General features: G+C 43.9%; 1 long non-coding RNA gene across 3 annotated transcripts; it reads left to right on the top strand.

The window, feature by feature from the left end:
• Nucleotides 1-3,816: 3,816 nt before the first annotated feature.
• On the top strand, nucleotides 3,817-12,493 carry LOC309524522. Of its 3 annotated transcripts, XR_014215961.1 has the most exons (5): nucleotides 3,817-3,915; nucleotides 9,486-9,603; nucleotides 9,704-9,812; nucleotides 9,959-10,105; nucleotides 11,888-12,493. It is a non-coding gene; the product is annotated as an uncharacterized lncRNA (long non-coding RNA). The 3 variants fall into 3 exon arrangements; XR_014215962.1 differs by lacking the exon at nucleotides 11,888-12,493 and having other exon boundaries at nucleotides 9,959-10,142; XR_014215963.1 differs by lacking the exon at nucleotides 11,888-12,493 and having other exon boundaries at nucleotides 3,836-4,023; nucleotides 9,959-10,142.
• The last annotated feature ends 312 nt before the right edge of the window (nucleotides 12,494-12,805 follow it).

Here is a 12,805-nt window from a genome sequence, read left to right as displayed (position 1 = left end):
GGCCCTCAGTCTGGAATTTTTCCATGCCCCCTTTTAAGAAGTCAGGACTCATTGAGGTAACTGAGAGACTGGACTCTAACGACAACACATGGGACAGGCTGGGGGATAGTGCAGAATTCCAACAAAAAAAGGGGAAAGGAAGTGGAAATTGCTGCTGTAGTTTATGTTTTCGTATGTGATCAGGAACAGAAATCAGATAAGGGAATGTGCTCAGTAGATGGGACATTCTCTGATATATCTATTTGTTTTAGGATCTGCAGACTTGGCTGAACCCTCCCTTCTCCCTCTTACTTGTATGCTTGGAACAGGTCTCCATTTATTATCATTTAGTTTGTATTGACTGTATTTGTCTTCCTTTTTGGAAAAGTCAATAAAAACTATTAATAAAAAATGGAATATGATCAGTATTCATTCACATCAGTCTTGTTTTTCAGTCTGGAAACATATTTAATGACTTCTTTTTAACATTGTTTTGATGTTATGTAAGTTACATAAATAGTTAAGTAACTGATGTGAATGATGTTAAACAGTGGACGGTGAGATGAATCATGTAGTAATTTGCAGAAACTGAACTACAGTGGGACAGGGACAGCGCTGATTGTGATGAATACAGGTTGGAATGGAAATCTCTGCTTTCTTAACATCCCTAGATAGACCCAAGAGAAGGGCACTGGGAACATGGCATATGGGGAGAATGGAGATGTGTGGAGTGAGAACTTTCTTTTCAGTGATCAATTTATTGGGGAGTTGGGAAGGCTGCTATGTGAATTCTTATCTGGTTGTTGTGGGTGGGGTGAAGGCTTGGAGAAGCATTCCTGGAAAAGAAAATGACACTAAACATATTGACTTTAAAAGAGATCCATGTCAATGCCACTTTAGAATGATTAAATTTTATTGATTTCATTCTGGAGCCTCTTCTACAGGGGTGGGGGGAAGGTGACAGACACTCAACCTGCTGAGAGTGGAATTGATAATAAATTGAAATCCTGAAGTGGTATTGGTGAAGCTCAGGCTCCTTCAGGATTCCTACCGGCAACAAGAAGTGTGACCAGCAACGTGATGTTGTAGAGAGGGGTGCTCTTCTTCAGGCTTCCAGCCAGGCAAAACTTTTTCCAGGGTATTCCATGCCACTCCATTCCTGTGGCCCCTGAGCATGATTAGCCCTTATTAGGCTGCTTGGGGCTCTCCATCTTAGGTCCCCCCCCCCAAAAAAGTTGTCAGTACCTTAGCAAACATTGGGGTTCCCCCAAGCCTGCTGAAACCTCCCTCTTGTGTGGGGGTGGTACTGTTTTAGCTACATAAGGACAAAGGATCAGAAAATGGATTTGCCATTAGTATATAAGTGTAAGATCTCAGAGGGAGCTGAACTGTGGTGGGACCTATCGCTTCCAAATGCCTGGCTCTCATGCAGGTGTCCACAGTAACTTTGGCCATCCCATATTGATCAACTAAGGGTGCTTCCAGACTGTTGCTCCTTTCAGGTGGCAGTCAGTCACATATCAACAAATTCTATTCTATTCTATTCTATTCTAGTTGATTGGGAGGTCTTGCAGAACAAACCTGTTTCCTGAAAAGATCAGCATTTTTGTAATAAGGAAAGTGGGGAGCCACTTGGTTGGATGCAATGTCATTTCAGCTCTTGGGGGTGGGAGTGAATGCTCATAAAATATCCACCATCATCTAGCCTCCCAGTAAGTGAACAGAAAGAAGAGAGAAAGAAGAAAACTGTGGGAAAGAGTAATTGGTTTGGCCAGTGTGGTGTAGTGGTTAAGAGCAGTGGACACGTAATCTGGTGAACCAGGTTCACGTCTCCGCTCCTCCACATGCAGCTGCTGGGTGACCTCGGGCTAGTCACACTTCTCTGAAGTCTCTCAGCCCCACTCACCTCACAGAGCGTTTGTTGTTGGGGAGGAAGGGAAAGGAGAATGTTAGCCGCTTGGAGACTCCTGAAGGGGAGTGATGAAGTGGGATATCAAATCTAAACTACTACTCTTCTTCTTCTTCTTCGTGAAAAATTATTGCTAAATTTTCAACTTGTTCTTTCTTACTTGTCGACTTCTGTGGGTCAGATCTGGTCCACGGGTTCTCAGCTTCAACAATGATGCAGTCTCAGATGCTTCCAGACCATTAACAGGGCCTGGTGTGACCTAATGTAGCTGTTCCCGGGAAATGGGGATGTCTGGTAACCTAACCCAAAGGTGCACTCCTCCATCGTCTCCCAAGACAAATGGATGCCAACAATACATAGATTTGTTTCTGCAGCTGTCCGCGTGCAAGTAAGAAAATGTGGCACGGAAAAGCACTGGAAAAGACTATTTGAGCATGCTCAAAGGTCCTCCTCTCTTTTTGACTCTAATTGTAAGCCATCCTGGGAATGCTGTAATGTTGGGGGGGGGGGAGTAAGATACAAATGTCCCAGTCCGGATCCCTCTCAATAACAGCCAAGTACAGGGGCAACTATCTTTTCCCTGAAGTACTGTGGAGATTTGGAAGGAATTCTGGGCAAGGAACAGTCAGCATTATTTCCCAAAATGGCATTGATAAAGGCTCAGAATCAGTAAAAACACAACAACAACAACAACAACAACAACAACAACAACAACAACAACAACAACAACAAATGCAATGAGCTCCTCATGCCTAGGCTCAACACAGCTTGGACAAAAATGTGTGCAGCCTAAGAATTTGAAAGCAAGATTATTCTTTTCTGCAACCTTCTTTTGCATCCAGTGCTTTCTGTTGCAAAGGAGCCTGGAATTGCCTATTCTCCCCTGAACTACCTGCTGCTACACAAAGAAGGTGGTTCTGATTTTTGTCTGAAAGCCGTGCATTTTTTTCCAATGAGATTCCATTGATTCCACCTTCAATCAAATGCACAGCTACACAACTCAGCCCATTTCATCAATGGACTATGCTTCATATGGTTTTCAGCTCAATCCTCTTGCCTGTCCCAGCCAGCTATAGGCAGCCTCTGGCTCCCTCCTGCTCTCTGGTCTCAGGGCCCTTTCCCTGTTGTTGGCATTCTTTTCTTATTCTTCAGCTCATCACACCCATCATTATGGGCTCCAGGGCAAGGTTAAAATGGCTCAGCCTCCCATTCTCAGAATGCACTAGCAATCAGCCCCCTGGTGTTAATGCAGTGGTCTGGTATGAGCACATCAAATGATTCCAGTTGCCTTTCATGAGTCTTTTATTTTTGAGCTGGTGAAATAGTTATTCCACAACCAGCTTCTTCCTAAATCCAGGGTTCTCAAACTGTCAGGCCAGCCTTTCTGAGGTGTGCACAGTTGCTTTGACGTGACCTGCATTTATTGAATGATCCGGCAGCTACTCATGCTCCAAGTGAGATCACACAGGAGCTTATGAAGAGGAGTGGGCCTGTTGGATCCTTTTTCAGTGAACTAAATTGGTCAAGGCTGAAAATGAGAAGGGTCGATTTTATGCTTCTTTGGGGACCCCCTCCCACACATGAACATCTTTTCAGGGGCACACAACAGCATGCATGGGAGGAGATGAGTTGTATGCCATATAAATAAATCCCCAACGATCAATAATGTGGTTTAACCATCAATTTTTCTTCTCAGGGAACTCTGGGAATTGCAGCCCTTTAGGGGCCTAGGGGTCTTCTAGCAATTCTTGGCATCTTTAACAAACTATACTCCACAGTGGTATACTGCTGCTTTCAATGTACAGTGCAGATGGGCCTGTGTTAAAGGATTTCTTTGTGGTTGTAATGAAGTTTCTTGTGCCCATTGGCTGGGCAGTGCTGATGTCACAATGAGGCAAAGAACAATGAGGAGTGCATTGGCTGAGCAGCAAAGACATCACAAAGAGACTAAGCTCAGTAGGGACCAGGAGCCTAGAACTGGATTTCCGAAGGAAGGCAGCAGCCAGAGGGTTGAGAGCCAGGATATGGTAGGTGGAAAGAAAGGAAAGAGGTCGAGTCTTAAAGAGCACTGAGACTCGTTGGGAATAACTTAATTTACAGAGAATGGAGCGTGAGAAATGGAGCTGGCAAGAAAGGTGAGCTTAAGAAATAATATAAAAGTTATACATGGGGAAAGAGAGGGGGTGGGGAGGTTAGAAAAAGTAGCCTGTGAGTATTGCTTATGAGTGACCATGATTATAGCCTGAGGTTGCAATCCTTCTTAGCATACTTACTTGGAGATAAGCCCCAGCAAGCTTAATGAAGAGACTTCCTTCTGAGCCAACCTCCCTGCAAACAAATGAATGCTCATTAAGGAACCAATGATGTCTAATCTTACTGCAAAGAAATCAGGATGCTCAATAGACAGGTCATCTGGAAGCACTGTTAGTTCTCAGATCTGTGACCTCAAAAATTAGACAGCAAGCAACCTTATGTCCTCACACAATTCTCTTTGGGAAGGGTGGACTTCATACTGTTATAGGTTTGTGGGATTGGTCTGGATGATATCTGTGGGTCCCTTGCAGGCCTGTGATTCTGTACCCAGTGAGGTTTTGAATCTAGTAGAAGAAACTGCTGAACCCATTAGTCTTTTTGTAAGGTAATGGTCTTAGCTGGCCAATTAAGTAATTTCATTGGCATCTCAAAGAGTGAACTTTGTGGACATAGTAGCAACTAAGTGATTGTGCTCTCCAGGAAGACAGTAGGCATTTAACCACTTCCTCCACATGCCTGGAGGCTATTCCATCCTAGGATGGAGAGCAATAGGGCAAGGGAGAGTTTTGGCTGATGCCAGAAGTTGTAGACACAAAAGCATGTCCTCCTTTGTGCTGGAGTCTGGACCCAAAGCTGTGGCTCGGGGCTTCCCTGGAGACCTAATGGTGTATCAGGATCTGCTGGAGTGTTAATGCTGGGAACCCCTCCATCCTATGCTCAGGTTGTATAGATGTGTAAAGAAAACTATATATCCTAAAAGACACAACAGTCTCCATCCCAAGGAAACCAAACCCTGAGTAAGCGCAGGCATCCCAGAGTCTCTCGCCACTCAGAGATTGGGGTGTGAGCAACTTCTGGGGTGGCGCCACTGGCAATGGCGGACTCCCTCTGAACTGGAGGGACTGGCTCCGCGGTAAATAGGGTCTTCTCCGCTACGGCGAAGCGGGGACCCTTTTAAAATCACAGGCGGATGAAGCCTGTGACCGTGGGACTTGGCGGGCACCTTTAGCGCCCCCCCAATCCGCTAAGGAACCCACCAACGGGCTCCGAAGTGAGGAGGGGGAAGTGGCGCGGTGCTGTGAGTCAATCACTATTTCCGTGGAGCGAAGCCGCATAGCTGTTGCCGGAGAGCGCTGCCTTTTTTCCTGGGACAATTTGGACTTTAAAAATAAGCACCCGTGAGTACTTAGAATTTGAAGAATTGGATATTAAACAAAGATTTTGTGAGAAGGACAGAATCAGACTATAAAAAAAAAACTATTGAATTGGGTACGGAGTGGGAAGGGCTAAACAGGAAGTCACCCTTCCGTTCTTTTGTAAACAGAATAAAGCAAAGGCAATTTATACTAGAGCTCAGAAAATTGTCTTTGAAAGATTGGATTTCAACATTTTAAATTGTGAACCTTTTTTTTTTTGGCCTGTTTGAAGTGACTTTAAAGGTAAGTAACTTTCCTCCGTCCTGATCCTGGAGCGGGGTGTCAGGACTAACGTGGAAGTTCACTAAGACAATCACTTTTTGACAGATAGCTAAAAGAAGAGAAATTTTGCGATTCCACTGTTCCCTTTCGCATTTTAAAGGAATATATATGGACAAAGTATCTAAAGCATTTTAAAAAAAGAAAACTCTGTAGCAAGAATAAACATAAGTCTTCCCCCTAGGGGGAGCTTATGAAACTGTGACTAACTCCAGGGAACTGACAGCTGTTACAGAATAACCATGGGAAAGTATTTGACCTTGCAGGATAATGTATGCAGAAGCCTTGGTGTGTGCTTTTTACAAAACAAATGCTCTACTGGAAGAATTACACGAAAAGGTGAACTGGATGGTCATTTCGACTAGAAATCTTAAACAGGAAGTGGAATGTTTTGACCAGACAGTGGGAAAATATGTGGAGCCCACTCAGGATTCAAACCAGGAGTGTGTCTGTCATATTAATCCCCAAGTATTTCACTTTCTTAACCACAGTTAAACCTGTTTCATTCTGGAACCTCTCCCTTTCAGTAACTGTTAAATTTTTCTCTAATACCTTAGTTTTTAGTTTGTTCAGTTTGAATCCTGCGACTTGATCAAACTCTTGAATTAGTTCTAAAACTCTTTTAGTACTAGAGTCTGGCTCCTTGTACGCGTCCTTGTAACAGGGACGCGGGTGGCGCTGTGGGCTAAAGCCTCAACGCCTAGGGCTTGCCGATCGAAAGGTCGGCAGTTCGAATCCCCGCGGCGGGGTGCGCTCCCGCTGCTCGGTCCCAGCGCCTGCCCACCTAGCAGTTCGAAAGCACCCCCGGGGGCAAGTAGATAAATAGGTACCGCTTACCAGCGGGAAGGTAAACGGCGTTCCGTGTGCGGCTCTGGCTCGCCAGAGCAGCGATGTCACGCTGGCCACGTGACCCGGAAGTGTCCCCGGACAGCGCTGGCCCCCGGCCAATAAATGTGAGATGGGCGCACAAACCCCACAGTCTGTCAAGACTGGCCCGTTCGGGCAGGGGTACCTTTACCTTTACCTGGCTCTTGTAATGTAAGTACCAAGTCATTTGCAAATGCCCTCAGTTTGTACTGTTTAGCTCCGACCTGTACCCCTTTAACCAGCTGGTCCCTTCTAATCATGTTTAGCAGGACCTCCAGGACCGATATAAAAAGCAATGGGGAAATTGGGCACCCCTGTCGTGTCCCTTTTTCTATTTTAAATTCTTCCGTGACCACATTATTTACAATTAGCTTAACCTTTTGTTCAGAATATATTGCACCCATACCATTCTCAAATCCTTGGCCTACCCCCATCCCATGTAGATTCTTCTTCATAAAACTCCAAGAAATGTTGTCAAAAGCTTTCTCCGCATCCACAAATATCAATACTGCTTTAGTGTTTATATTCACTTCTAGTTTTTCCAAAATATCTATTATATTCCTCACATTGTCTGACAAATGTCTTCCTGGGAGAAAGCCTGCTTGGTCCTTATGAATCTCTTCCATCAATACTTTCTTCAGCCTTTTAGCCAAAATGTCAGCAAAGATTTTGTAATCCACATTAAGTAACGATATAGGGCGGTAGTTCTTAAGCTGAGTCTTTTCAGTCTCTGTTTTCGGTATGAGTGTAATATAAGCTTCTTTCCACGATTCTGGTGCCTTTTCCCCCTCTAAAATTTCATTGTAGACTTCCTTCAAAGGTTGCAATAACCACTCCTTCAAAGCTTTGTAGTATCTGGAAGTCAGCCCATCCGGTCCTGGAGATTTGCCCAGTTGCATGTTTTGAATGGCACCTTCTATCTCCTGTTCAGTTATTTCTGGTTCAATGCTATTTTGCTTTGATGAGAAATTTTTTGTAATCCATGTTTCTTAAGAAATTCGTCTATGTCCAATTCTTTCTGCGGCCCTTGTGCATATAGTTGTTTAAAATATCTCTGGAAGCAGTTTCTAATTTCATTTGGGTTATAAATGTTCTTTCCTTCCACTTCTAAATTTGTAACCGTGTTTAATTTTTGTCTTTTCTTGATTTGCCAAGCCAATAGTTTGCCACATTTATCCCCTGATTCAAATGTCTTTTGTCTCATTTGTTTAATTTTCCATTCTATTTCTTGATTCGTTAATTCCATATATTGTGTCTGGTATAACTTAATTTCTCTCAAAATCTCTTGGGACTTTGGTATGGATCTTAATTTCTTTCCCCCTTCTTTTATCTTTTCCAAGATCTTGTCCTTTTTCTCATTTTGGCTTCTCTTCTTTATTGCATTTTGTTGTATCAAGAATCCTCGCATAACAGCTTTACTTGCATCCCAGATTACTCTTTTTTCAACGTTAGTCTTTATATTTATTTCAAAATAGTCTCTCAAAGTTTTTTGGGCCTTTTTGTATACTTCTTCATCTCTAAATAAGGTGTCATTCATCCTCCATCTGAAGGAACCAGCTCTTGTTAACTTCATCTCCATCCTTGCAGCATTATGATCGAAGCACGTTTTTGGGCAGATTTCCACTTTCTTTATCTTTGGTGCCATCCCTCTAGTAACCCATATTTGGTCAATTCTAGTCCATGTCATTTTAGCTTCAGAGAAGAAAGTTCCCTCTCTCTCGAGAGGGTTCTTTGTTCTCCAAATGTCAATCAAGTCCATGTTTTCAGTCATTTCAAAGAAAGTCTTTGGTAATCTTCCATCTTTAGAGACTACCTGTCTTTGTGCTTTATCCATATTTGTAGATACTACTCCATTCATATCTCCCATCAGAATTAGATTGTAATCCAAATAGTCCAATAAGGTTTCATGCAACTTCTCAACTTTTCAAATATGGTAATGGGCTGTGAAATGTTTGGGACTGTCAGGGCTCTCAATTTTGGAGGGCCCTTGAAACATGCTTTTAAATACCACATGGAATGCAGCGATGAACACGGAAAAGGGTCTGATCTGCCGAGAAGAGTTAAAAACATTGTTAAGTTGGAGCTACCACGAGCAAGAGATATTGTTAAGCTGGAGTTACCATGAGCAGGAGATAAGGGAAATTACAACTACAAATATGAAGAAGAGCCGCGGAAGGGCCATGGAAGCGACTTGAGGGCCTCGGACATAAGGTTACCGGGCTAGACTGATGGGATTAAGGACTGACAAATCCCGGAACCAGGAGGAAGGGGGGTTGGATAAAGATTGGACTTGTTTATACCTTTCCTTTTTTTACCATTATTGGAATGTTTTATAAAAGTTGATGAACGTTAGAAAAATGTTGGAAGAAATCACCTGGCTTTAGCAAAGATGCTTAAAGAATTATGAAAGAATATTATGATTATAAGAAGCTGGCAAGGTTAAGATTTAAGCTTTAATTTTTAAGGTTTATCTTATTATAGAAAGATAGGATTAAAATAGTCTAGGATAATGTAATGATAGAATTTTATGAAACATGGAAAGGAAAGGATTTGCTGGGATAATTAACAACTAGGATACAAAGGAAGGGAGGAGGAGGAGGTCTAAGAAAGAAGGTAATGACAATCAAGGGTCTGAAAATAATGAATTTGTTTTTAAATGTTTTTTGTAAAGTTAGGGATTTTTGCAATGTTGTCACTTTTTTGTTTTTTATTTGGAATTTTCTTCTTTTTTTCTTTTTTACACGGTGGGAAGGGGATTCTTTGTATTTTCTTTTGTTGCTATTTTCTTTGTTTTTTTTCTTTATGGAACATTTTGAAAATTTTAATAAATATCTTTTTAAAAAAAACAGAGATTGGGGTGTGAGCAACAGTAACCTCACAAAGAGTTTTTCTACCCTACATGTTTGTTATACAGGGTCCCTCCTGACCCCTGTGTCTGCCGGTAATCAGGATAAAAACCTTTTCTGTCTGCTGCTTGTGTTACCTTGTTCCTTTGATTGTAGCTGATCCTGACCAAGGACGGATTAATCCAACAATTGTCACAAAATGCCATATCTCCCCTGCTGTGGCTTCCAGATTTGGAGATTCGATAATGAAGATTGATCAAGCAGAGATAAAAATGTATGCTTTGACTTTGAGGTGGGGGTGGCAGGGGGAGGGAAGAGGATAGAAGTTGGGAAGAAGAAGGAGGTTGAATTTGATATGTTGATTAAATATGTAGGTTTCAGTGATCTGTTTGACTGGGCAGGCAAGATGCCTGAGAAGCAATTACAAAGAGGACAAAGAGGACACCCAAAGGAGAAATGATAACAAGCAGGCAATTCCTTGAGGTGCAATCCTTTCCTCATTGCTTCCCCCTGTTTCTGTGTAGTTGACCATCAAGTCACAGGGGGTGTTTCAATCAGTCCTTAACAGGCTGGACCCAGGGGTATTTGAAGGACCCCTTTCTCCCATAATCACCTCTCCTTTCACTTAGATCACAACTGGAGGTACAGCTTTGGATGTACCCATCCTCTGAGCTTTGCCAGATGGCTACTGGAGACAGGGTCTTCATGCCTCCAAAACCTGAACAGCAACAGTCCACCCTGCAACAATTGTGCTGCAAGGGCCCACTTGTTTCTCAGTACAGTATAAAATTATTCCTGATTTTCCATTCTGCATTATTATGGAGTATAGCATCTAGATCAAGGGAAGTAATAGTGCCACTGTATTCTGCTCTGGTCAGACCTCACCTGGAGTACTGTGTCCAGTTCTGGGCACCACAGTTCAAGAAGGACACTGACAAACTGGAACGTGTCCAGAGGATGGCAACCAAAATGGTCAAAGGCCTGGAAACGATGCCTTATGAGGAACGGCTAAGGGAGCTGTTTAGCCTGGAGAAGAGGAGGTTAAGGGGTGATATGATAGCCCTGTTCAAATATATAAAAGGATGTCACATAGAGGAGGGAGAAAGGTTGTTTTCTGCTGCTCCGGAGAAGCGGACACGGAGCAATGGATCCAAACTACAAGAAAGAAGATTCCACCTAAACATTAGGAAGAACTTCCTGACAGTAAGAGCTGTTTGACAGTGGAATTTGCTGCCAAGGAGTGTGGTGGAGTCTCCTACTTTGGAGGTCTTTAAGCAGAGGCTTGACAACCATATGTCAGGAGTGCTCTGATGGTGTTTCCTGCTTGGCAGGGGGTTGGACTCGATGGCCCTTGTGGTCTATTCCAACTCTATGATTCTATGATTCTATGATTATTTAATCAAACTCAGTTCAGTTATTTGTTTGATCATAGCATTTATGCACTGCTTTCCTGCTCACCAAGGGCTAGGGATGGACAAATCTGTCAATTCAGTATTGGGACCTGTTCAATGTAATGTTTGCCAGGGTTAGGTTTAGGTTTCTTCTCCCAGGCTGTTTAGTAGGGGAAAAGATAGACCTCATCATCTCCCTGAAACCTACTGAGATAAGTATATTGAGCATTTCTTCTTTCACCGTGGTAAGATCTGTGAGGGTGAACAGGAAAGCCTTTTCATTGTGATGCCACCAAGTCTTTTGGACTCCTTTCCAATGAAACCCCAGGCTCTCAACTCCTACCATGCCACTTCCTGATACAAGTCATTGCACTTGTTAAAAGTTCTTCCCCCCCCCCATGGGCATTTGTAGCAATGGTTGGTTGCTGAAGATGATTAATTTCCTGCTACTTTGTTGTTTGCTTTTCTGCTTTTCTTTCTTTTTAAATGCTTTCATTGTGGCCTTAGACATACTCACCCTGATATAGTTACGCGGGTGGCAGTGGCGTAGCATGGGTTGTCAGCACCTGGGGCAAGGCAAGTAATTTGCGCCCCCTAACCCGTGGATTTGCGCCCCCTAACCCTAACCCCCAGATGTTGCGCCTGGTGCGCCCGGCCCCCCCTGCACCCCCCACACTACGCCACTGACGGGTGGCGCTGTGGATAAAACCTCAGCACCTAAGACTTGCCGATCGCATGGTCGGCAGTTCGAATCCCCGCGGCGGGGTGCGCTCCCATCGTTCGGTCCCAGTGCCTGCCAGCCTAGCAGTTCGAAAACACCTGGGTGCAAGTAGATAAATAGGGACCACTTACCAGCGGGAAGGTAAACGGCGTTCCGTGTGCTGCACTGGCTCGCCAGAGGCAGCTTGTCACGCTGGCCACATGATCCAGACGTGTCTTCGGACAGCGCTGGCTCCCAGCCTATAGAGTGAGATGAGCGCACAACCCTAGAGTCTGTCAAGACTGGCCCGTACGGGCAGGGGTACCTTTACCTTTACCTATCTCTAGTTAAGAAGATCAGGAAGCCTTAGAGAGTTTCTGCCAATCATAGTAGACAAAGCTGAGCTAGATGGGCAGATGGGCAGAAGGCAGCTTCCGACTTCTGCTCTCTTTTCACCCTGCTGGCAGGAACAGAACGGGCCCCAGATTACAGTTTGCAACCCTAGAGCGAGTGACATGGATTGTGGAATGCTCTCAGAGACTTCATTACATATATTTAGGCTCCAGGCAAAAACATTGTTTTGTTTTTTATTATGTTACATAATTCTGTGTTTTTATACTATAAACCACCCTGGCATCCTCAGATGAAGGGCAGCACACACACTCCTGTCATCCTTGGCCATTGGCCATGCTTGCTGGGGCTGGTGAGAGTTGCATTTCAGCAACCTCTGGAGGGCCAAATGTTCCCCACAACTGCCCTATGGATTGGGTGCACGTTAAAATCTGGATCCACACATCACAGATGTTGTGAACAACTCTGGGATCCCACAAACCCAAGAGCAGTTCACGAGTTGTGAAGTTATCAGTCACTCGCTTTCCTAACATTTTCTGTTTCCCTGTGATGTGGGCGTACTTTTGGCAGGCAGCTAAAGAAACATGCTGCTAATACATTTTGGGTGTTGATTGAATCGCTATTCTATTAGCATACTCCCCCCTCTCTCTCATTAGCTCCTGTCTCTCAACTGCTATAAATAGCTTTTAATTGCTGGCTTTGGTGCCCTCTCATTCCCCATCTCCTGCGGTTAGACTGCTCCTGGGGCTTCAGTTGGAATATCAGGACTGATATTTCCAGGGAAAGGCAAAGATAGGATGGATGAGGATGTTTTTATAGGGGCCTTACAACGCACACTGTCTGTTGGTGTGATTGCCCATGTTGTTAACCACAGCACCAGGGTGCATGGTCCTGTCCCCTGGCTGAAGCTAAGCTGGCTCAGACCTGGTCAATGTTTGGATGGGAGACTGCCTGGGAATTCTCAGCTACCTGACTTTGAGTTCCATGACAGAAGAAAAGTGGGATGCAAATCTAACTAAATAAATAAGGAGCGC

This window comes from Podarcis vaucheri, assembly GCF_965113315.1.
Source record: "Podarcis vaucheri genome assembly, chromosome: 2".
Lineage (NCBI taxonomy): Eukaryota > Metazoa > Chordata > Lepidosauria > Squamata > Lacertidae > Podarcis > Podarcis vaucheri.
This window is presented reverse-complemented; position numbering and strand designations above follow the sequence as displayed.